The 24,060-nt window shown below is 45.7% G+C and overlaps 1 protein-coding gene across 1 annotated transcript in view; it reads right to left on the bottom strand.

Annotated features, from left to right (window-relative positions):
• Window positions 1–1,852: 1,852 nt before the first annotated feature.
• The window catches only part of LOC123276646 (ATP-binding cassette sub-family D member 2-like), a 182,108-nt gene continuing 159,900 nt past the window's right edge, over window positions 1,853–24,060 (bottom strand). The window contains 3 exon segments of the mRNA XM_070506463.1: window positions 1,853–2,003; window positions 21,522–21,647; window positions 22,888–23,043. The gene's annotated coding sequence lies outside the window, so the exon portion shown is untranslated.

Raw genomic sequence — 24,060 nt, 5'->3', positions numbered from 1 at the left:
CATCCCTCCTCCGTCCTGCATCGTCTTCTGGGATTCTATCCAGGAATCACGGGGGCTTCTTGAACCCTGGGACCCACACCCACCACAGGTTCTCTTCTGTCTGACAGCAAACCCCAGGCCTTGTCCTAATGGCTGCAGTCCACAGGCTCTGAACTCAGATCCTTTTCTTCACTTGAGGGAGACGTGTCATTCCCAGAGCTGGGCACACAGAGTGTCAGCCTTGGAGGAAATGCCTCCCTGGCCAGTGGCAGGTGGAAGAGCGCCGTGACGGAGTAGGATTTGTGGAGAGTCCTCCAGGTGTGGTCAGAAGGGGCCCAGCCAGGGCATTTGTCAGCAAGGTCTGGTTGGTGGACCTTGGTGGCAAAAGAGTGGTGGGGACAGCATGTTTTAGAGTTCCTGGCATGAGACAATCCACAGGATGGTCATGAAGTCAGAATCAGCCTAATGAGGTCCAGCGCAATGCACTGTCATCTGTTCCCTGACTGGCTCACTAATCCAGGAGTGATTTACAAGGGCGATATTCGTGTTCTACCATCTTTTCGTTGATTGGCAGGAGCTAGTATTCTTTACAAAACTTGTGTACTTTTACATAGGAAAGGATAGGTGAGTTCTGTAACAACCCTTCTTGCAAAGTTCTCGCTAACGTATTGAGTCTCTAACAGAATCCACCGCTGGGAACTTCACCAAAGATCCTGACCTTTACTCTCTGGTTTTAGATCTTCCTGGTTGGTAAATTTTCTTGACTCCTGGCTCCTTTCCTAAGGTTCGTCCACTTAGAGCAATGTAGGACTGCAAGCTCTTGCCACTTGAGAAGTAGTGGTTCAACTCTATGATGATGTTGGTCTTGCTTTCTAAGTGTGTGTGTGTGTATGTATGTGTGTATGAGACTGTTGTCTGCATCTTGCCACGTGGGTCAGATTGACTCCTTTCCTTGGAAAAGTTGTCCCTAACCACTTTCTCTGGGCTTTATTTTCACGTCTTGAACAGTGCTGTCCAACAGTAGAATTTCACACTCTATCTAATGAAATTTAAACTTTTTTTAAATACTGACATTTAAAAAAGTAAAAATAAACAAGTGAAACTAATTTTTAATGGGATATTTAAACCCATTATAACCAAGATATTACCATTTGTCCAGGCAATCTATATAAAAATTAATAGTGAGATAGTTCACATTTTTTTTTTATTGGGATCAACAAATCCATTTACATAGTCTCCGTTTGTAAGTTGAAACTTTTTACATATGCGGTTTCTGTGTCCCCCACTCAGAACCTGGGCTGACGTGTTAGAGATGAAATAAAGCAGAACAGGCATAAGTAACGATCACTGTCAATCCAGCTCAGCACGAACACTCACCACCGACAAAAAGGCTGTCCCTGAGCAGGGAGTAGAGGCCCCTCGGGGTGACAGGGTGGATCAGCTGGTTCCGCACCCAGGAATGCTGCTCTCTGTCACATGGGGTCTCTGTCACACTCTCCATCATGAGCCATGGGGTCAGGGTGGTAGGTGCAGACAGCTTCCATGCTGGAGGCTGCCCCTTCCTCCGCAGGCCCGGGGAGAGAGGAATGTGGGGACTCTAGAGAGATGTCCCAAATCCTCTGATAATGGGGGCCAGAGGGAGGGAGGAGCAAATTGGCAGTCAGTGGGAAGAGTGAAAACTGGGGTGGTCACCGAAAGTGTTCATGACTCTCAAATGCTCAGAAAAGGGACTTCCCTGAGGGAGATCAGTCTACAGCCCAAGACAAGGGGCCCAGGCTGCTCTTCTTGAACAAGGATCCAAGCAGGGGAGGAGGCAGGAGAAGGACGAGCAGGAGAGACAGCAGGTGGGGTGCGGCTGGCTGGGACTCATCCTGCCGGGAGCTGCTGGCACCAGGGTCTCATCAGGTGCTGCAGGACTCTCTCAGTGGAGTTCAATGTGGCTGAGCTCTTGCTCATGTCTGTCAAATACTGGATGTTGGAGAGGGTGGAGTTGAGTGTGAGGGCCTTCAGGTCGTGCCCCTTGGCTGCAAGAAGAGAGGGAGAGAGATGGCCATCACTGAGAGCTGGGCTGAGACCAGATCAGAAGCCTGAACTCAGTATCATCTGTTGCCTTTGCTCCCAGTGGAACCACCACCCAATGCTGCGCTCATCCAAGTTGAAGCCAGCATATCTCTCAGCTCCTCCTCCCTCCCCTGCCGGTAACACCAACTGCACCTACAGATTGCTCCTCAATGCATTCCTTCTGTTCATTCACGTCCCAGGTAGGTCTTATCTTTTCTCACCGGAACCAACACCCTAACATGCTCACTGGATGCATTGTCTAAAGGATGTTCTCTGCCTTGAACATTAGAAGCATTTTTCTGAAATGAAGATCTCACTAGAACACTCCTGCTCTAGCATCACCCGTGGCTCCCTAAGGCCTTCAGGGTTAAGTTCAAACTTCTTGACCTGGCACTCAAAGCCCTTGCACATCTGGCTCCTGCTGACTCTTCAGCCTCATTGATGCATTCACTCTGAGTTAGGCTTTGTGCTTCAGGCAAACAAAATTCCTGTCACTTCTCCCATACACTATGCTGTTTTTGCCTACAGGGCCATTGCTCATGCAATTTCCTCTGCCAGGAACACGCTCCACACCTTATTTCCCTATATAACTCCTACTCCTTCTTAAAGACCCCAATTGGGCAAAACTCCCTCCAGAGAGCTCTTCCAACCCAAAGGATGCCAGGTGCTTCTCCTCAAAACATCCCACCTTGTATTAGAATTTTCTGTGACTTTCACAAGACCAGGGGCTCTCTGAGGGCTGCATCAGATTGAAATATTGCTATAATCCTTGTGATCAGCATGCTTGCCCTCAAAGCAGAATTGCACACCTCGGCTTCCCAGCTGCCCAGTAAGAATTGGTCAGTTGAGGTGTGGGGCTGGAGAGCTCCTCTGGGGAAGGAAGAGGGGCCCCCTAGGCCTGTGGTGGCTTCTGGTTGCTCAAGCAATGAGGAAGTAGGCAGGAACATGCTGCCCGGCTCAGGAGCTGTGGAAAGGGCTGTCGTCTGGGAGACACAGAGACCCCACACAGTGGGTGAAGCCCCACAGGCTCATCTGCACTCCAACAGTGGCTGTCCCAGGACAACCATTCACAGGTGAGCCATAAATGTGAGTGACAGAAGGAGGGATTGTGTGAGTAGCGGGATGTTCGAGCCTGTGAGTGAGATGAACCCAAGAGAGACAGTGTGCTTGAAGAAGAGAGAGACGCAACAAAGAGACAGGTAGAGGCACAGATAGAGGGGATACCTGGATGGACAGAGGAAGAGCGGACAAATGGAGGGTCACAGGGAAAGCAGGAAGAACAAAGACAAGGAAGAGAAGTTGAGACATGGGAGGAAAGAGGATGGAAGGAGAGAAGAAGGACAAACCGGCGAACAGGCAGGAGGACAGTTGGACAGATTGATACCTGGACAGATGCTCGGGTGGATAGATGGAAGGAAGGAAGGAAAGAATGGAGGGAGCGAGGGAGGGAGGAATGAAGGATAGGAGGAAGAGAGGAAGGAAGGAGTCTGAGAGGAGGGAGAACTGGGAAAGTCACCTGCCCACGTTCAGAGGGTGCTTTAAAGGGAGGGTAAGGCTGAGAATACAGGACCCCTAACTCCCAGGCTTGTGTCCACCTGTCCCAATGCTGCCTGTTATTACTCGTAGAGACGGGCATATGGATGTAAAGGAAACCTTGAGCCCTACCCTCACAACACACAAAACTCAATTCCTGGACACTTTGACCTAAAGGGGAAAGGTAAAATAATGAAACTTCTAGAAGACAACATAAGAAAACATACTCGGGACCACAGGGTAGAAAAAACTTCTCAAAGAAGACACACACACACTCTCCATACAAGAAATATCGGTAAACTGGGATTCACTAAAATTTAGGCTTTCGGTTCATCATAAGACACATTACAAGAGGGAATTTGCAAGTCACAGGATGCGAAGAGATTGTCCCAGTTCCAATATTCAACAAAGGATTCACATGCAGAATACAGAAAATCTTCAGCATATTTATTAGATAAAATGCAGTGAAAGAGATACATATTAATGCTGCTTATTTTAATGAGCCACATTTATTTGACAAGGACAGTGAACAAAGCAATCTGAAAAGCAGGGGGTGAAAAACGAACAGTAGATAAACAGAATCCCAGGAGGGTTTGGAAAAAGCAAGAGAAGCCCCTTACATAACAGTTCATTGGCCTTAGAAAAGGAAAGTACTACTGGATTCTGTTAGGAAGTCAGAAAGATTGAAATATCTAGTGGCTTCAGCGGAAAAATAAGATAGGAAAAAATAACTATGATAGTTATTTGATTTTCCTCCAAATGACTTTATCCCTTAGAGAGCAAGGCACTTTCCTTTTCAATCATCAACACATCAAAGTTTAATTTCCCTCCATTTAGCCTTTTTCGTGGCCATAGGTTAGAAGCAGCAAAGGGGCTCAGCAGGCTGAACCAGTCTGCAGACATACTCTGTCCTGTTCCACACTGGCTCACACATGTGCAAAGTGGTCGCTTCTCACAAGGGAAAAGCCTGCAGGGCTGAGGGGCAGCCACCCCTTGGACCCTGTTTGTTAGTACCATTGGAAATTTCTCCTGAGTCCCTACTCAAAAAGGAAGTGGGTGGGGGGTAGAATAAGAAGGCCATATATTTGAAGGAAATAGGAGAAAATATTTCATTGTGAGAGTAATAAATGTTGCTTTTCAGAAGTCATGTGTATGTTGAAAGTCTATGTCTTAAGGTACCACAATGAAACAACGTACACCTCATCTTCTCCCTCTTTTATCTGAGCATTAGGTTAAAATCCATGAAATTCCTAAGCTTAAAAAAACACACAAAAATCACAAGGAAAGTTTTGGAGGTCATGGATGTGTTCAGCACTTGGTTGTGGGGATGATATGACGGGTGTATGCATATGTCCAAACTAATCAATACACATATAGAAAACGTGTGCATTTTTTGTCTATTACTCATACCTCAACAGAGCTAAAAATTCAAATAAATTCCTAAGTTTACTTTTTGAGGGTGCATAAAAGTCAAAATTTCTAATAAAATTCAGATTCTTAATTTCTGAACATAAATAGCATTCCTGCTTTGATGGGTGACCCCACGACTCTCAAAAAAATCAAGAGCAATTGCTACTGTCAATCTCAGTGGAAGTTATTTTCAACACCTCACCCCCTCCTTTACACCTCATTATTTAAAAACCAAGGAAATAGTCTTCAGCTTTTAAAATGAAGGAGTAAATGAGTCAGCTTGACATTATACTTTATTCAAGATTTAATGTTAAGTAAAGGAAATAACTGAGCATGAGCAGAATCCCTTCCATAACTCATCTTTTCTCCTATGCTGATAATAAAAATGACACTCTACTGAAACATAGTTTGCATGATATATTCTCAAGTAAATATACTTAACTGCTGGACATTTTATTTTGAGATTCTTATTCAATTTCTTCATATTTATCTATAAAACTTATTTGGCATCTTTCATCTTTTTACCATTTTCATCTTTTTAACTTTCGAAGGTTTAACTTTCCAAGAGACTATTTTTTAATGACGAGCTAACTGATGAATTTGTGCACCAACTGTTTTTTTGAGACTGAATATACAAATGGACAAAGGACAGATCATATATGACAGTATAACTCTGACCCCCCAACGTGGGAAGCAAACATCCCAAGAAGCCAAATCACAGCCCCTGCAGCATTCAGCACAGAACAGTCAGCACTTGGTCAGTAACTGCCAGTTTCCAAAACTCTCGTTCTGCTTTCAACACAGGACCGCCAGAGAAAGCCACATGTGCTCCCTAAACCATCACATAGGATGCCTGCCTTCTACTTAGTGAGCTCCAGCTTCCCCGTGTCAACAAATTCCAATCAGGCCACCCCTCCCCCACTCCCCTGACCTCTGCCACCCTCTCCCCTCCCTTTCCCTTCTGTCCTCTTCTTGTGCATGCGACAATCCTCTCCTGTCGCATTACAGTCTCTGCAATATTTTTAACGTGTGATAGACCAGCTCCTCCCTCAGAGTTCTTCCTGGTCCATATTTTCCTAGCTTAGCTTATGCGTTTATTTTTTCCATGTAGGATCATTTATCTAACTCAACAGAAAAGCTCGTTAAAATTTTTATTGGCATTGTATTCAATTTATAAAGTAATGGGACTGACCATTTAATGAAACTTCCTAACTTAAAACATAGACTGACTTTCCATTTGCCAACTATTTTTAATTGAAATTTATAGTGTGATCATTGTAGATTCTACACTGCTGTAAGGAATAACTCCAAAAGTTCCAGTGTACACTTTACCGAGTTCCTTACAATGATAACATTCTGCAAAACTATAGGACGATACCACAGCCAGCTTGTTGGCATTGATGCAATCCACTATCTTATTCAGATTTCTCCAGTTTCACTTGTACTAATTTGTTCCTGTGTATTTAGTTCTGTACAATTTTATCAGATGTGCAAGTTTCTGTATCCATCACAGCTAAAATAATGACCAGTTTAATCACTACAAGGTATTCTTGCATTGCCTATTAAAAAATCAATGGATGTTATTTTTTAGAGCAGTTTTACGTTTACAGCAAAATTTAATGAAATACACAGTGTTCTCATATAGTCCCTGCCCCCACATATGCATAACCTTTCTGTTGTCAATACCCCTCATCAGAGTAGTATACTTTTCACAATTGATGAACATACATAGGCACATCATTATCACTCAAAGTCCATAATTTACATTAAGGTTCACTCTTGGTGTCAGAGATCACTAGGGTATAACTCTGTGGTCCATTTCTGGATTCTCTACTCTGTTCCATTGATTTATGTAGCTGTCCTACAATGAAAATGATGATGCTGTGATTACAGTATGTACAAGGCAATACTAAATATTGTTAAAGTGTTTACTGCCGCATTATTCTTCCTGTCATGAATGTTTTAGCTACTCTCAGCTATGTGCCTTTCTATATAAATTTTAGAAAAAGGTGTCTCTGTCTACAAACTGTGGTGGAATTTTTATTAGAATAATATTAGACCTATAGATCAATTTGGGGATAATTGAGACCTGTCCTCATTATTCTATCCAGTAACATGGTGAGGACTGCAGAATTCTCAGCACATAACAACTCCTTCCAAACCCCCACACCAGGAGGAGACTCAACCAAACTCTGGCGTGGCTTCTAGCTGCATAAGTCTGTGTAACCGGAATGACTCCAGCCCACCATTAAAATGCCTTCCTGAGAGCTCAAAGCTGACAGAAAAATTTGCTATTTATTTTAGTCAACACCCAATTATAGGCCTCTGATCCCCCTTCTTAGAGTATTTACTAAAGAGGGCTTACAACTGTAGATATGTATCTCTCACAATTCTCTAAAGGACCTAAGAGCCACTCCTTTGAAATACGATCATTAAGACAGATAGAGCCTCTTTCTCTCAACTTCTGAGTGAGGATAGAATCCTAACTTTGATAACTGCAAAGTAACGAACACAGTGGGTCTAATCACAGTTACACTGACCAACCTTTGTACTTTTTTACTTCATTGACTCTACTGAGCCCCTGAACCCTGCTCCTTCATTCCGTCTTTAAAATTCTAGATTCACCTCCGTACAAATCTGAGCGCAGCTCAGCTTCTGTCAGCTGTTACTGAATAAAATCTGCTTTCACCACTTTAACTAATTTCTGCTGCATTTGTCTTTGACAATAGTAAGGCTCTCAATTTATTTGCATCTTCTTTAATCACTGTAATCGGTATTTTATAATTTTCAGCATCAGATCCTGTACACATGTTCTTGAATTTATGCCTGAATATTTCATGTTCTTCGGAGTGGTTCTAAATAATACAGCATTTTCAAGTTTATCATCTGCAGGTTCATCATTAGTTGTAGAAATAAAATTGTCTTTTGTGTGTTGATCTTGTACTTTGTACTTGGTGAACTTTTTGTACTCATGTATTAGTTCTGATTTTTTTTTTTTTTTGTAGATTCCCAGAGTTTTTTTACACAGACAACAATGAAACTAGGAATGGTTACATTTTTTCCTTTCTAAACTCTATGGCTTTTATTTCCTTTACTTCTGTTATTGCCAGAAGCTTCAGTATTTTGTTGAATAAGAGTAGTGAAAGTGGTATTCCTTTCCGTGTTCCTTATTGTGGGGAGAATCATTTAGTCTTTCCCTGTTAAGCATGAAGTCAACTGTGCATTTTCTGTAGACGACCTTCAACAAGTGAAAGTAGTTTCCATCTATTTCAAACTTGCTAGAAAATTTTATGACAAACAGGAGTTGGATTGTATCAAATGTTTTCTCTACATCTCTTGCCTATTAACAAGTCTTGCCCTTAAACAAATAGACAGCCAGTTATTTCTCTGGCAAAAATTGGTTTATCTGGGATTAGCAAAGAATAGCCATTTGGAGTGTGCAACCATGGCAAGCCATGCAGGAGCACCCAGCAAGGAAGAGAGGAGAAGCTCTTTTATCTCAGAGTGGGGAAAACTGTGGGGGCTATTGGACACAGTCTTGAGGGCAGTGGCTTTTCATCGGCAGAGTTGTGACAGTCTCTCCTTGGGTTAGTTTCTGACTGGTCAGGAAGAGAAAGTCTTTATTCTTCCTGTTGCACTGCGCCTTTGACATAGGGCATGAGAACTCCCTCTATTAGCCTTCCAACACTATTTCAACTACGTTTCCGTTTATTAACTTTCACATGTCCCCATTTTGATTGCCATCTTTCTCTGAAAGCACTGTTGATCTGCAGTCAGATTTTTCCACTTTCAGTAGCCTCTCGTCCCTCGAGGCCAGGAAGGAGCTTCTCTGGGAGTCATGTCCCAGGTTGGAGGAAAAACACACAGATTGGAAACCTATTGTGGCCACATTTGAGGAACACGGAGTGAGAGGAGGGAGAACTCTCTGGCACTTTTTACCTGAAGTTTGCATGTTATCAAGATCATAGGCATTGGAGATGATCTGAAGTGTCATGTCATCCTCAAAGGTTTGGCAGACAAATTTCCAACAGACCTGGTCCAGACACCTTGGAAACCTTCGCATCAGATACTGTCTGCTTCCATTTGGAGAAATCTTTATTTTTAAGTCACCAAATGATGTGCAGTTCCCCCCAGAGTTTGTGCTTTCTTCAGGTGTGTCGCATGAATCCAAGTCTTGAGTTTTGTGGCAAAAAGCTTGGCTAGCAGCGCCCGATTGAGGAAAATACTATCATCTTGGTTGAGTTTTGTTAGTTTGAAATTTTTGGTAAGTTGTTCCTTGTTTTCAAGTTGTTAAATTTATGAGAATGGAACTGTTTATATTATTTTCAATGGCTGAAGAACCTGCAGTGATCTATCCCTCTCGTGTGTCTCAGGCCTTTGAGGGTGAAGAGGCTTCCCCAAAGCTTCTTGAGGCAGAACCCTGTTTGCTGTTGGCCCCTAACAGCTTGAGTGCATCTGGGTTGGGGAGGAGACAGAGACTTCCAAGAACAAGTTGTTTCTTCTTGAAGGAATGCTGAAGATGCCCAAAGTATGGTACTTTGACATACAAATTATTTGGAGCCAAAAGCAATTGAGAGCCAGCAGATGCAAGAAAAACTCTTGATCTCCACCTTGACTGCTTTAAATGAAGGATAGACTTCCTCTTTGGAAAGGAAATTTATGTTTCTAAAGGAAATTTCCATTAGTAAAAGCATCTGCACCAGAAAGAGAATGACTCTTAGAGAATTTTTTTTTGAGGAAGATTAGCCCTGAGCTAACATTCCCCACCAACCCTCCTCTTTTTGCTTAAAAAGATAGGCCCTGAGCTAACATCCATGCTCATCCTCCTCTACTTTATACGTGGGATGCCTGCCACAGCATGGCTCAATAAGTGTTGTGTAGGTCCGCACCTGGGATCTGAACTGGTGAACCCCAGGCCATCAAAGCAGAATGTGTGAATTTAACCCGTGTGCCACCAGGCCAGCCCCTACAGAATTTTTTTTTTTTTTTAGGAAGATTAGCCCTGAGCTAACTGCTGCCAATCCTCCTCTTTTTGCTGAGGAAGACTGGCCCTGAGCTAGCATCCACGCCCATCTTCCTCTGCTTTATGTGTGGGACACCTGCCACAGCCTGGCATGCCAAGTAGTGCCATGTCTGCACCCGGGATCAGAACCGGCAAACCCCAGGCCACCGAAGCGGAACGTGCGCACTTAACCAGTGAACCATCAGGCCAACCCCTAGAGAATTTTTTTAACTGAGAGATTTATCTGCATAACAAGGCAAGCTTTATTTATTATACATTTTCTCCCTTCATCTTCCCATAATTTTCCTTCAGCCACTTCCTGCTGCTGCTCACCCAGATGGCTGCCTGCTTCCAAGCTCCCCCATGTGCACCCAGTGTGGACTGGACTTGCAACTGGCAGCTGGTGTGGAGCTGCCTGCTCGAGGGCTGCAGAGCACCATCCTAAGTCTCATCCCCAGCATGACCTACATCGCCAGCAATACTCAGGATCTGCCACCACTGCACAGGATTGGGGCCGCGGCACTGATGGTTCAGATTGTGGGCAGTACCCAGCCCAATTCCCACTCACTTTTGTTGACCACACGCCTGTGCTGTTTGCAGATGGTACAGATTTAAAAGAGAAGTCATATCCTGCTGTTAAAGTGGAACTGTTGGACTGACTTGAGGGATTTTTCAACACCTGTAAAACTAAAGAGAAGCTGGGAGAATTATCAGAAGAGTTCTACAAAAATGAACTACTATTGATTGAAATGTTGAATATACATGTCCCTGCAGTTGCTAAATTGAGACGTCTTTTAGACAGTTCTCCTAGGGAAGATTTACTAGACATTCTGACATCACTTATCCAAACAAGCAACAGAAATGCTCCAAATTTTAGATACTGTGACTCTGGAGGAAACTGTCCAAGATGATGATACCACTGCTGGTGAAACAAATGCAAGAATTGAAATTGCTTTAAAAAAACAGAAAACTTGGGGCCGGCCTGGTGGCACAGTGGTTAGGTTTGCGTGTTCTCCTTCAGTGGCCTGGAGTTTGCCGGTTCAGATCCTGGGTGCAGACCTATGCACCATTCATCAAGCCATTTTGTGGCAGGAGTCCCACATATAATGTAGAGGAAGATGGGCATGGATGTTAGCACAGGGCCAGTCTTCCTCAGCAAAAAGAGGAGGATTGGTGGTAGATGTTAGTCAGGGCTAATCTTCCTCAAAAAAAAAAAATTATAACAATAAAACAGAAAAAGTGAGAAAGATGATAATAAATGCATTATATGAATATGCCTCAATAGGATTTCACACATCCTAGGTACTTTATTTTCTGGCACATTGTTATGGGATATCATGCAGGTGATTTCGACATATCCTGTGTGTTTTCCATGCGTGTCCAACACCTGATTCTGGCGTGTCCGGCAGGTAGTTTCAGTGAATCAGGCACCTGGTTCCGGCGTATCCAACAGGTGGTCCCGGCATGTCTGGTAGGCGATTCCAGCACATGTGACATGTGGTTCCGGCGTATCCGGCAGGGGATTTCGACGTGTCCAGCAGGTGGTTCCAGCATGTCCAGCACCTGGTTCTGGCATGTTTTGCAGGTGGTTCCGTCATGTCGGCACCTGGTTTTGGCATGTGCGACACCTGTGTCTGGTGTATCTGGCAGGTGGTACTCACAAGACTGGCAGGTGGTTCAGATGTGTCTGGCACCTGTTTTTGGCATGTGCGACACCTGTGTCTGGTGTATCCGGCAAGTGGTTCTCACAAGACTGACAGGTGGTTCAGCTGTGTCAAGCAGGTGGTTCTGGCATTTCAGGCACCTGGTTCTGGCCTCTGCTGTACCTGTTTCTGGTGTATCCATCACATGGTTCCAGCGTGGCTGGCACATGGTTCTGGCATATTCGGCAGGTGGCTTCAGTGTACTGGGTGCCTGGTTCCGGCGTATCTGACAGTGGGTTCCATGGTTTCTGGCAGGTGGTTCCTGCGTGTCTGGCATGTGGTTCCGGTACGCTCTGAATGTGGTTCCAGCATGTCCGTCTGGCGGCTACCATGTGTCCAGGACCTGATTCCATCGTGTGCGGTTGGTACTTTCAGAGTGTCCAGGTGTTGGTTCCAGCATGTCTGGCCGTTGGTTCCCGCATGTCCAGGGGTGATTCCGGTGTGTCCGGCAGGTTGTTCCCGCCTTTTCCAGAAATTGCTTCTGGTGTACCCAGGACCTGGTTCTGGTGTATCCGGCAGGAGATTTTGGCGTGTCCAGCAGGTTGTTCCAATGTGTTACGCTGATGGTTCCGGCCTCCGTGGCAGGTGTTTGTGGCATGTCTGGCACCTGATTCTGGCGTATATGGCAGGTGGTTTCAGAGTACCTGGTACCTGGGTGCGGCACATCCAACAGGTGGTTCCGAAGTGTCTGGCAGGTGGTTCCGAAGTGTCTAGCATGTGGTTCTAGTACGTTCGGAAGATGGCTCAGGCGTGACCGTTGGGTGCTTCAGGCATGTGCGGGAGTTGGTTCTGGCGTGTCAGAGTCATGGTCCCAGCATGTCCGTCATTTGGTTCCAGGTGGTTCTGGCTTGTCTGGTGGGTGCTTCCAGTGTGTCTGGCGGGTCGTTCTGGCATGTCTGTGTGGTGGTTCCAGAGTGTGTGGCGGGTGGTTACGGCATGTCTACCAGGTTTTTCCAGCATCCAAGGTGCCTGGTTCCAGTGTATCAGGCAGGTGATTTTGGCGTGTCCAGCAGGTGGTTCAGGTCTGTCCGGGAGATGGTTCCGGCGTGTCCAACATGTGGTTCTGGCATATCTGAAAGGTGGCTCCGGTGTGTCCGGCAGGTGGTCCCATTCTCTCTGGCACATGGTTACGGGGTATCATGCAGGTGATTTCAACGTGCCCTGTCGGTTGTCGAGGCCTGTCTGACACCTGGTTCTTGTGTGCCCGGCAGGTAGTTTCAGTGAATCAGGCACCTGGTTCTGGCATATCCAACAGGTGGTCCCGGCATGTCTGGTACGTGATTCCCGCCTGTGCAGCACATGGTTCTGGCGTATCCGGCAGGTGATTTCGACGTGAGCGGCAGGTGGTTCCAGCATGTCAGGCACCTGGTTCTGGCATGTCTTGCAGGTGACTCACTCGTGTCTGGGACTTGGTTCTGGCATTTCTTTAAGGTGGTTCATTCATGTCCAGCACCTGGTTTTGGCGTGTACAACACCTGTTTCTGGAGTTCTTGGCAGGTGGTTCTCACAAGACTGGCAGGTGCTTCAGGCGTGTCCAGCAGGTGGTTCTGGCATGTCGGGCACCTGCTTCTGGTGTGCCCAGCATGTGGTTCCAGACTGTCTGTCAAGTGTTTCAAGCTGGTCTAGCAGGTGTTTCAGGTGTGTCCAGCAGCTGTTTCAGGTGTGTCCGGCACCTGGTTCTGGCCTGTGCTGGACCTGTTTCTGGTGTATCCGTCACATGGTTCCAGCGTGTCTGGCACATGGTTCTGGCATATTCGGTAGGTGGCTTCAGCATACTGGGAGCCTGGTTCCGGTGTATCTCACAGTTGGTTCCATGGTGTCTGGCAGGTGGTTCCTGTGTGTCTGGCATATGGTTCTGGTACATTCGAAAGGTGGTTCCGGCATGTTCAGCAGGTTGCAACAGTGTGTCTGGGACCTGATTCCATCCTGTCCGGTTGATGCTTTCAGAGTGTCCTGGCTTTGGTTCCGGCCTGTCTTGCAATTAGTTCCCACATGTCCGGTGGGTGATTCTGGCGTGTCTGGCAGATTTTCCAGCCTTTTCCAGAAATTGGTACTGGCGTATCCAGGACCTGGTTCCGGTGTATCTGGCAGGTGATTTTGGCGTATCCAGCCGGTTGTTCTGGCGTGTTAGGATGGTGGTTCCAGCTTGTGTGGCAGGTGTTTGTGGCGTGTCTGGCACCTGGTTCTGGCATATTTGGGAGGTGGTTTCAGTGTATCTGGTACTTGGTTCTGGGATATCCAACAGGTGGTTCCGAAGTGTGTGGCATGTGGTTCTGGTAGGTTCAGAAGATGGTTCCGGCCTGTCCGTTAGGTGCTTCCAGCATGTCTGGAAGTTGGTTCTGGTGTGTCAGACTCATGTTTCCAGTGTGTCCAGTGGGTGGTTCCAGGTGGATCTGGTGTGTCCGGTGGGTGCTTCCGGTGAGTCTGCTGGGTCATTATGGGATGTCTGTGTGGTGGTTCCAGAGTGTTCGGCGGGTGCTTTCGGCATGCCTGTCGGGTTTTTCCAGCCTCTAAGGTGCCTGGTTCAAGCATATCCAGCAGGTGAGTTCTTTCTCAGCTTCCTAAAGAGCTGGAAGCAAGACAGTTTGTGGCTTGTCTCCGCTTGAGGGATGGAGGCAGTGCTTTGTGCCATCCACCTCTCGAGCAATATAGGGCATGGTTGAGAGCAAATGGGCCTTTCTGACATAGGGGCTTTCTGACACTCTCTCCACGAATGCACAAGGACAGTTGGTTAAAAGCCTCTTGTCTCTATCCTCCTAAGCTTGTGGAATCACAATCATTCGGGCCTTGGCCCCCTTGCTTAAGGGGAAGATGTAGCCATTACCCCTGAGCCGGGTTGGCAAGAGGGAAATGTGGCAGAAGCAGAAGTTCTAAAGCAGCGAGTTAAGGGCTGGGAGGAAATGGCGTTCAGCTGCCTGTGTATGAGAGGTTCCCAATGTGCTATAAGAGCACTGTGGAAAGCGACTTCTTTCTCAGCTTCCTAAAGAGCTGGAAGCAAGATGGTTTGTGTCTTGTCTCCCCTTGAGGGATGGAGGCAGTGCTTTGTGCCTTCCACCTCTAGAGCAATGTAGGGCACGGCTGAGAGCAAAGGGGCCTTTCTTCCATAGGTGCTTTCTGACACTCTCTCCTCCAGTGCACAAAAGCGGTTGGTTAAAAGCCTATTGTCTCTCTCCTCCTAAGCATGTGGATGCACAATCATTCGGGCCTCAGCCTCCTTGCTTAAGGAGAAGATGTAGGCATTTTGTCTGAGCCGGGTTGGCAAGATGGAAATGCCCCAAAAGCAGAAGTTCTAAAGCAATGAGTTAAGGGCTCCAAATAAACAGCATTTCAGGTGCCTTTGTATGAGATGTTCAAGGTACACTATAAGAACAGTGTGGCAAGTGAGTTCTTTCTCAGCTTCCTAAAGAGCTGGAAGCAAGATGGATTATTGCTCATCTCCCCTTGAGGGTTGGAGGCAGTGTTTTGTGCCTTGCAATTTTAGGGCAATGTAGGACTCTGCTGAGCAAACTTGGCCTTTCTTCCATAGCTGCTTTGTGAACACTCTCTCCACCCATGCACAAGGGCGGCATGAGAGGTTGCCAGTATGCTGTAAGAGCACTGTGGAAAGCGAGTTTTTCTTAACTTCCAAAGAGTGGTTGGTTAAAATCCTATTGTCTCTCTCCTCCTAAGCATGTGGAAGGACAATCATTCGTGCCTCAGCCGAATGATTCGGGCGGGACTTGTGTGACCCACCTGCCTTAAATGCTGGAACCAACTGTTGGACACTTCAGAAGCATCATCTGGAAACGGTGGAACCACCCATCGCAGATGTGAGAATCAGGTCCAAAACGTGCCAGAAGCACCTGCAGGACACACCAGAACCATCTGACTCAAACGCCAAAATCACCTGCCGGATACACAAGAACCACTCGATGGACACTCCAGAATCACATGACGGGCATGAAAGAACCATCTCTCAGAGTGCCAGAACCATGTGCTGGAAATACCGGAACCACATCACTGACAGACATGAACCACCTGCTGGACACGCCTGAACCACCTGCTTCACTCGCTGGAACCACCTTCTGGACAAGCCAAAATCACCTGCCGGATACACTGGAACCAGGCCCCTTAGAAGCCGGAAAAAGCCAACAGACATGCCAGAAGCACCTGCCGCACACTCTGGAACCACCATACAGACATGCCTGAATGACCCGCCATACACACCAGAAGCACCCACCAGACACGCCAGAACCACCTGGAACCACCCACCGGACACACTGAAACCATGACACTGACACGCCAGAACCACCTTGCAGACATGTCAGAAGCACCCAAAGGACATGCTGGAACCATCTTCTGAACGTACCAGAACCACATGCCAGACACACAGGAACCACCTGTCACACACTTCGCAACCACCTGTTGGATATGCCGAGACCATGTGCCAGATACACTGAAACCACCTCCCGAATACGCCAGAACCAGGTGCTGGCCATGCCACAAACACCTGCCAGACAAGCCGGAACCACCAGCCTAACACGCCAGCACAACCTGCCGGACATGCCAAAATCACCTGCTGGATAAACCGGAACCAGGTCCTGGATACGCCAGAACCAATTTCCAGAAAAGGCCAGAGCAACCTGCCAGACAGCCTGGAATCCCCCGCCAGGCATGCGGGAACCAACTGTCAAACACGCCGGAACCAACACCTGGACACACTGAACGCACCAACCACACACAAAGGAATCAGGTTCCGGACACATGGTAGCCACCAGTCGGACACGCCGGAACCACCTTCAGAACATACTGGAACCATATGCCAGACACACAGGAACTACCTGCCAGACACCACGGAACCAACGGTCAGATACGATGGAACCAGGCGCCCAGTACGCTGAAGCCACCTGCTGAACACGCCCAAACACTGTGCTGGACATGCCAGATCCATATGATGGATACACCAGAAACAGGTCCAGCACAGGCCAGAACCAGGTTCCAGAAACAGCTGAAACAGCGGCTGGACACACCTGAACCACCTGTTAGACCAGCCTGAACCACTAGATGGAGAATCCTGAACCACATGCCAGGCACACTGTAACCAGGTGCCCGACACGCGAGAACCACCTTCTGGACACGTCTGAACCACCTACAAGTCTTGTGAGAAACACCTGCCGGATACACCAGATACAGGTGTCGCACACACCGAAACCAGGTGATGGACATGACTGACCACCTGCAAGACATGCCAGAACCAGACATGCCAGATGGGGAAGAGGTGATTTTGGGGGAGAGGAGCTTTGTAGATTTCTCACTTGGGCACTTACCTGTTTTGTTCTCCATCCAGGGTTTTTCCTGGGAGCAAGTTCTTGAGAAATCTATAATGAAAAGTATGAGCTATCTACATAGGGAGAACTCAGACTTCGTTCAGCAATTTCCTTGGCGTCTGGAGACTCGATAGAATACTTTTTTCTTTTTCCATTGCCAACACCCATGCCCATTCAGGCCTATGTGAGTTTTTACAATGCTCCTCCAACTGGTCTCCAGGCCTCCAGCGTGCCTCATTTCTCTTCATCATAGAGGACAATAGCAGATCAATGTTTCTGAGGCATGGCTCCACCAGTGCCCTCTCTGATGCGGAAACCTTCCTCTCACTGCCTACCTGATAGACTCCAACTCTCTGCCTTAGCACTCAAGGGCCCCTCCGCCTTTCATGTATCCCACAGTCCTGCCAAACCGAACAGTACCCACTACCCAAAAACACACATTGCATTCTTCTCTTTCACCTCTGCCTGATCAGATGATGGACTTGAAACAAAGCCATCATTTGCTAGTTAAGTGACTTTTGCACAGGTCATTTCACCTCCCTGACCCTCAGTTTCTGCATATATAAGTGATGAATAGTAAGAGTCACCTCATATTGTTCTTATAAAGAATTAAAATTGACTTAGAGAGCATATGCAAAAACAGCTGGCTCCCTGCCTGACATGCTGCAGTCACCAATAATTATTCGGATCTAAATATTGGCTCATGCCATGCCCTGCTTCTTTTCCTATTAAAACCTTATCCTTCAAAAATCGGTGTGTACCCTTTCTTGAAGACCAGCCCAAGGTGTAAACTGAAGTTCATTTTCCTAAGCTGCTCAGTAACATTTATAACGCAAAGTCTAATGCGTTAGACCGTTGTTTTTTTTTTTAAGCAAAAGAAGCTAACTCTGGCTAACTTCAGTTTTCTTATTAAAGAAATTGACTAGAAGGATTTACGGTAACTCACATAACTGAAGGGAATTTTTGAAAAAATCAACAAACAAAAAGCAAAAATAAGCTTTGGAAGACACAATAGAGCACAGTGTATAGTTATTATTACTGCCGTTCACCAAATATTGTCGGCTCTTCTCTGGCACACAGAAGGGATGTATCTTCTTGGCCCCTTAAAGTCAAATGTGACTTTGTGAGCCTTTGGCAAATGAAACTTGAGCAAAAATGAGGCTGTCTCTTCCAGACAAACCTTTGGCAAACAGTAGGAGTGTGTTTTTCCTGCCTGGCAGTTGTGCAAGAAGTTGGATCGAGCATCTTTTAGCTGCCATCTACTCAATCCTCCAGACTGAGCAAGGATAATACAGAGCCAGCTCCTGATGACATGGAGCATGTTCGAGAAATAAACCTTGGTTATTTTTAGCTGAGACTTAGGAGTTTGTTGTGAATACAGCACAACATGGACTATCTGACTGATGAAAACATATGTAGGGGAGGAAGACATTTCCTCTTCCCAAATGTGGGTTCGTCTGGCTGGAGAACGAATTAAATTCACATGAGACAGAAAAGCAAGAGAAAATTGGACAAAGCTTTATGAGGAACCGTGGCCCGGTGCCTTTCTTCCCGAAGGAAGAAAGGGCACCAAAGAAGTGGGGTGCACATAGTGGTTATATACCGCCAAATGGGGTGTTTCACATGTGATTGAAATGTCCCTCCCACAATAGTCACAAGATTGCCCTGTCGGCACTTGATGGACACAGCAGGTAGTGGGTCTGCTATCTCAGTGGGCATAGCAGGACTCAAGTCGATTGTCTGGAGCTGGGCGGTCACAGGTGAGCTCAGCAATCAGTTCCTAGCCTAAGGAAAGATGCTTAATCCTTAAGAAATGCCAACGTTGGGAGGGGGAGGAAAGTCAGTTACAGGAGGTTACCAGACTAGCACAATAAAATGCAGATTTAAGTCCTTGCCTTTGGTATTGATTAAGAGTTTTTAGAGAGAAGGTCATCTCCTTTCTTCTTCCTGGTACAGAGAGGGAGGCAACTTTTACAGATAGAGATTTACCTTACAAATGTAAATGTGCCCTAACAAAGGGCAAGTTCCATTCCTCCTTCCCTGTCCCAGTTTCTCAAAAGCAATCAGCCTCAAATAATCCTGATGCCAAAGAGACATATCTTGGGGTGGCCATTTCCAGGTCCCCACACATACATATTACCAATTTCCTGTGCTGTTGACCAAAATGACTTCAGTGAGCCAATATTAGAATTCCTTTTCACAAAGGTGGATAAGTGACAGATTAGAAGTCTACACTGTCCCAGGAGTGTAGACAAATACCATGCTTATATATAGCAAAAATATTTCCTCATTTTGTCCTTTACCTGTCAATAAAAAAGCATATCTATAGAAATCTGGAGGTAAAGCTCCAGACAAAACCAACATGGTGACAAGGAGGAACATTTCATACTTGTAAAAGGAGCGACAGATGAGAAAATAATAATAATGGCTGGGAACTTATAGAACCTTGCATTGAAAGGGATCTCATATGGAACTCAGGAAATATTTATAGCTGAAAGCACTACATGACAAAATCTGGTGGATGGAATTAAACAATACTTAGAAGAAAGATACCTTCAACATACGTATCTAAAAAGAAAAATTAGAAACCAATGAGCTACTTGTTCAAGAAGCTAGACAAAGAGCAAGACAGTAAAGTCAGGAAGAAAGGAAATGAGAAAGAGAAATGCCAAACCTTTGTTTCTATTTATTTGCTCTTTATTTATTGCTATGGACTGAATTCTCTCTCCCCACCATTCATATATGGAAGCCCTGACCCCCCCTTGTGACCATGTCCAGACACAAGGTCTTTAGGAAGTAATTATGGTGAAAATGAAGTCATAATGGTGGAACCTAAATCAGATAGGACTGCGGCCTCATCAGAAGTGGAAGAGATCTCTCTTTCTGTTTCTTCACACGCATACACACACCCCACCATCTGAGGACTCAGTGAGAAGGGGACCTTATGCAAGCTGAGGAGAGAGCCCTCGCCAGAACCTGACCATGCTGGCATCCTGCTCTCAGGCTTCCAGCCCCCAGAATGGTGAGAAAATAAATTTCTGTTGTTTAAGTCACCCACGCTATGGCATTTTGTTATGGGAACCCAAGCTAAGATGCTTATCTTTCACAGTTTGTTCCTAGGTTCTGGTACCAATTCCAATGTGTGTGGGGTTGTGGGTCGGGGGAGTCCCCCCCACCAACAAGCAATTCTTGGGACACCAGCTGGGTGTCCTACAACTCAACTCGATTCTGACACTATGTACCCAGAGACAGCATCACACCCCACAGGTTAAGGGTTCAGCCCCACAAGACTGCCCCCACTGCAGGTGCCAACAGCAAGTCTAGGTTGTCGCCTATGCTTCTGAGCAACTGGCTGTCAGTAGGAGGTTCCCAAGACTCTCTACTCCGGTTCGACGAATTTGCTAGGGTGGCTCACAGAACTCAGAGAAACCTCTTACTTACTAGATTACCTGTTTATTAGAAAAGGATATGACTCGGGAATAGCTCGATGGAACAGACGCATAGGGCAAGACATGGGGAAAGGGCACTGAGCTTCCACGCCCTCTCCAGGTAACCACTCTCCCAGAACCTGCACGTGGTCACCAACCTGGATGCTCTTGGAAATCTGTCCTTTTGGGTTTTTATGCATAAGCCGTTTATTTATTCTCTTACCCTCGGCTGCTGTTTTTCCTTCCCCATTTATAGCCCAAAGCCAATCAAAGAAGGACATGTGCAGTGTGATGCTGTTCCTGCACATTTTTTAAGTGCATAACAATGTAAGAATTTGTTAACGGAGACATACACATGTATGTCTTGACTCTGCATAAAAATGTAATCTTTTGTTAATGGAGCCATGCACATGGATATTCTTGGAATCATAAAGAATGTAATTAATTTTAGGATATTGATACCTATGATGAGGGAGGGAGGAGAACGGGATGGAAATGTGAATTTTAGGTGTGACGGCAACATTTTGCTTCTTAAAAACAGAGATATCGTTGTGGGCTGAATCATGTCCCTGAAAATTCATATGTTGAAGTCCTAACTCCAGGACCTCAAAATAGGGCTGTATTTGGAGAGAGGGCCTCTAAAGAGGTAATTAAGGTAAAGTGAGGTCACATGGGTAGGCTCCAATCCAATGTGACTGATAGTCACGTAAGAAGAGAAGATTAGAACTCAGACACACACAGAGGGAAGACCGTCTGAGGACACAGGGAGATTCGGCCGGGGAGAGAGGCCTCAGAAGAGACTATACCGGCCAACGCCTTGATCTTGAACTTCAGCCTCCAGAACCGTGAGAAAATAAATTTCTATTGTTTAAGCCACCCTACGTGTGGTATTTTGTCATGGCAGCCCCAGCAAATGAATGCAACATCGGAAGCAAATAGGGCAGAATTTAACGTCTGTTCTTTCTGGGTATTGGGGCCGGAGATAGAGGTCATACTATGTACTCTTCTGCATATTTGAAATATTTCCATAATAGTTAAGAAAATAACAAGCAGATCCCGAAAAAGAATAACCAGAGAGTAGAAATTTATGTGTGATTACCTTACAGGCCAAGGTGGGTTTCGTGTTGGGCAGGTGGTTCTCTTCCACAGGGTGTGTCAGTCACCCATGAATTCCCGTCTCTTGGCTCTGCCATTCCTGATGCCTGTATCATTGTCTGCAACCAATCTGCACAAGGAGAAAGAAGGAACACGGAGAAGACACACCTGCTTTCAAAAGTTCCAACCTGGAAATGGCACACACCACTTCCACTCCCATTGCATTGGCTGAAACATAGTCACACGCCACACCTCACTGCAAGTTGCTGGGTGACTGCCTTCCTGGGCACCCAGGACAAGGATGTGGACAAACAGCCAGTAGTCCCACCCACAATGTCATCAGGTTGACCCTGGTCTTCATGCTGCTGCTCAGTCTACAGCGTGTCTGCCAGGTCTATGGTTAGGGTTTAGATATTTTACAAAGTCGCGGGGTTGGGGGTCATGGTTTGGGACTTCAAAGAGGAGGAAGCCGATTCACAAGGAGACAGGAAACCAAATGTTTGCTGGGCCATCTCTAAACAAATGAGAGAGAACTTGTGTAAAATGGGCCCGGCTAGGTACCTTCTTCTCTACCACATCTAGAGTTCCCTACGTTGACAGCTCCTTCCTGGAACAGGCCTTCTGTCTTAAATTCTTTTAGGCAGTTAGGGGCGAGGCCAAAGTTTCTTTTATATATAAATTTTATGTGTATATATGTAATTTATAGAACTAAATAAATGAATTTAAATATAGATACAATGGATTATATATTCTATTATATATCAATATTAATATATATTATATATATATAGATAATCTCCTTGGTTCTCCAGAGAACCCTGACAAATACAGGAGGAGTTAATATTCTTTTATCGATGGCATTTACATTTAATCATTTGAAATTCTTAGTTATGACATTGTTATGGCTTGCAAGGAAGTGTCCTTTTCAGTGTTTCATTTAGAGGCCTCAAGATACCAATTTTAAAAAGTTTCCCATTTTATTTGTTTGGTTTGATAGGCTTTTTCCAATTGAGTGCACAGATAAACCAATTTAGGTATTTCAAAGGAGCCCCATTTAGGCCAGCTTACTCACCCTGAGTAATCTGAGCCCAGTGGGACAGAAATCTACATGTAGAAGGTCTGTATTCTTTAAAGACAAAACCAGCAGGAGTCCCAGAGTGGGGCTGTTCTTCGGTGGTCCTCTTAGAAAATGGACTTCTCATTTGTATGAACTTACCAAAGGATCAAAGGCCCAGAAAAGGAGTGAAAGAAACAGAAGTTTCTAACAAAGCTGACAATGGAAGGATGGCCAGAACCAGTATCAAAGGACGCCTACATAAAGAGTCTGGACCTCTACCAAAAATGGGTGGTCCAGGCCCAGGAGGACTTACCACCAGGAACCAGAGCCACCAGGAGGAGACGACAGAGCACAAAAGATTCTTTGCAGGCACCTTGCTTGTGTCTGTGAAGTGGCACCAGAATTGAAGGTCAGTAGCTAGGGATCCCACTTCTGTCACCACGTAAAGTCAGCAAATAAGAGGCATAAACTGCAAAAGAACCAAAAAGTTTATTTGGGGTCTCAAGAATTGCAATTCAGGAGATGTAGATTCGAGTAGAAGCTCAAATGTGCTCCTAGGAAGACAAAGGAGGCAGGGGTATATAAAAGGAAAGGACACAGGCTTACAAAGGTCTACAGTGAACAGTTAATGACTGGTTCTGGCATGGGGTGAGCTGACTTGCCAGAACATAGTTGGTCCTAGGCAGACTGCCCCTTCTTGGAATGAGGAAATACTTCAAGATGTGACCTCTGCTGTCAGGTAAAGCTCAAAAGTTCAGTTAACGTCTGGTGGTGGATGTGGTGTACAAGCATAAGCCCCACTTCCTTAATGGCCTCCCAGCTCCATTTTAGAAGCCTTGAAAATGGTACTCCATTTTGTCATTGTCATCCACCACAGTCACGCACCATGTAACAATATTAACGATGTTTCGGTCACTAATGGACCACATACATGAGAGTGGTCCCATACGGGTAGCACCACATAGCCTGGGTGTGTAGTAGGCTCTACCACTTAGGTTTGTGTAAGTACACTGTGTGATGTTCACACAACAGTGAAAGTGCCTAATGATGCATTTCTCAAAACATGTCCCTTTCATTAAGTGAGGTATGCCCGTACTGATTTTAGTCTTGTGAATGTTGAATAATGAATTATTCATTTCAATTATTTGAGCCAGCCCCACTGGCTGAAGACGGTAAAGGCTGACTGAAGCAAAAAACTAAAATTTGTTATTCAACATTCACAAAACCAAATGAGTAAAGAACTTTAAGTTCTATATCAGGGTTCATGTAAGGCAAAAACATTCTAAAGGAAAGATGGATTTGAGGACATATATGATTCTGAGTGTAAATGTCTGGGTACTAGCAAAAATTCCAGGGAGCATTTCAGACTTTCGAGGCAGTGGAATTGGTGAAACCAAAGTCAAGCTCTCCAAACAGTCAAGGGAGCCCAGGTAATATCTGGAGTACAGGTGGAACAGGCAGAAAATTCCATTAATGTAATTGTATG

This window comes from Equus asinus, chromosome 3 (assembly GCF_041296235.1).
Source record: "Equus asinus isolate D_3611 breed Donkey chromosome 3, EquAss-T2T_v2, whole genome shotgun sequence".
Classification (NCBI taxonomy): Eukaryota; Metazoa; Chordata; class Mammalia; order Perissodactyla; family Equidae; genus Equus; species Equus asinus.
The sequence above is the reverse complement of the archived record's forward strand: the minus strand, read 5'-3'. Positions and strand labels throughout refer to the sequence as shown.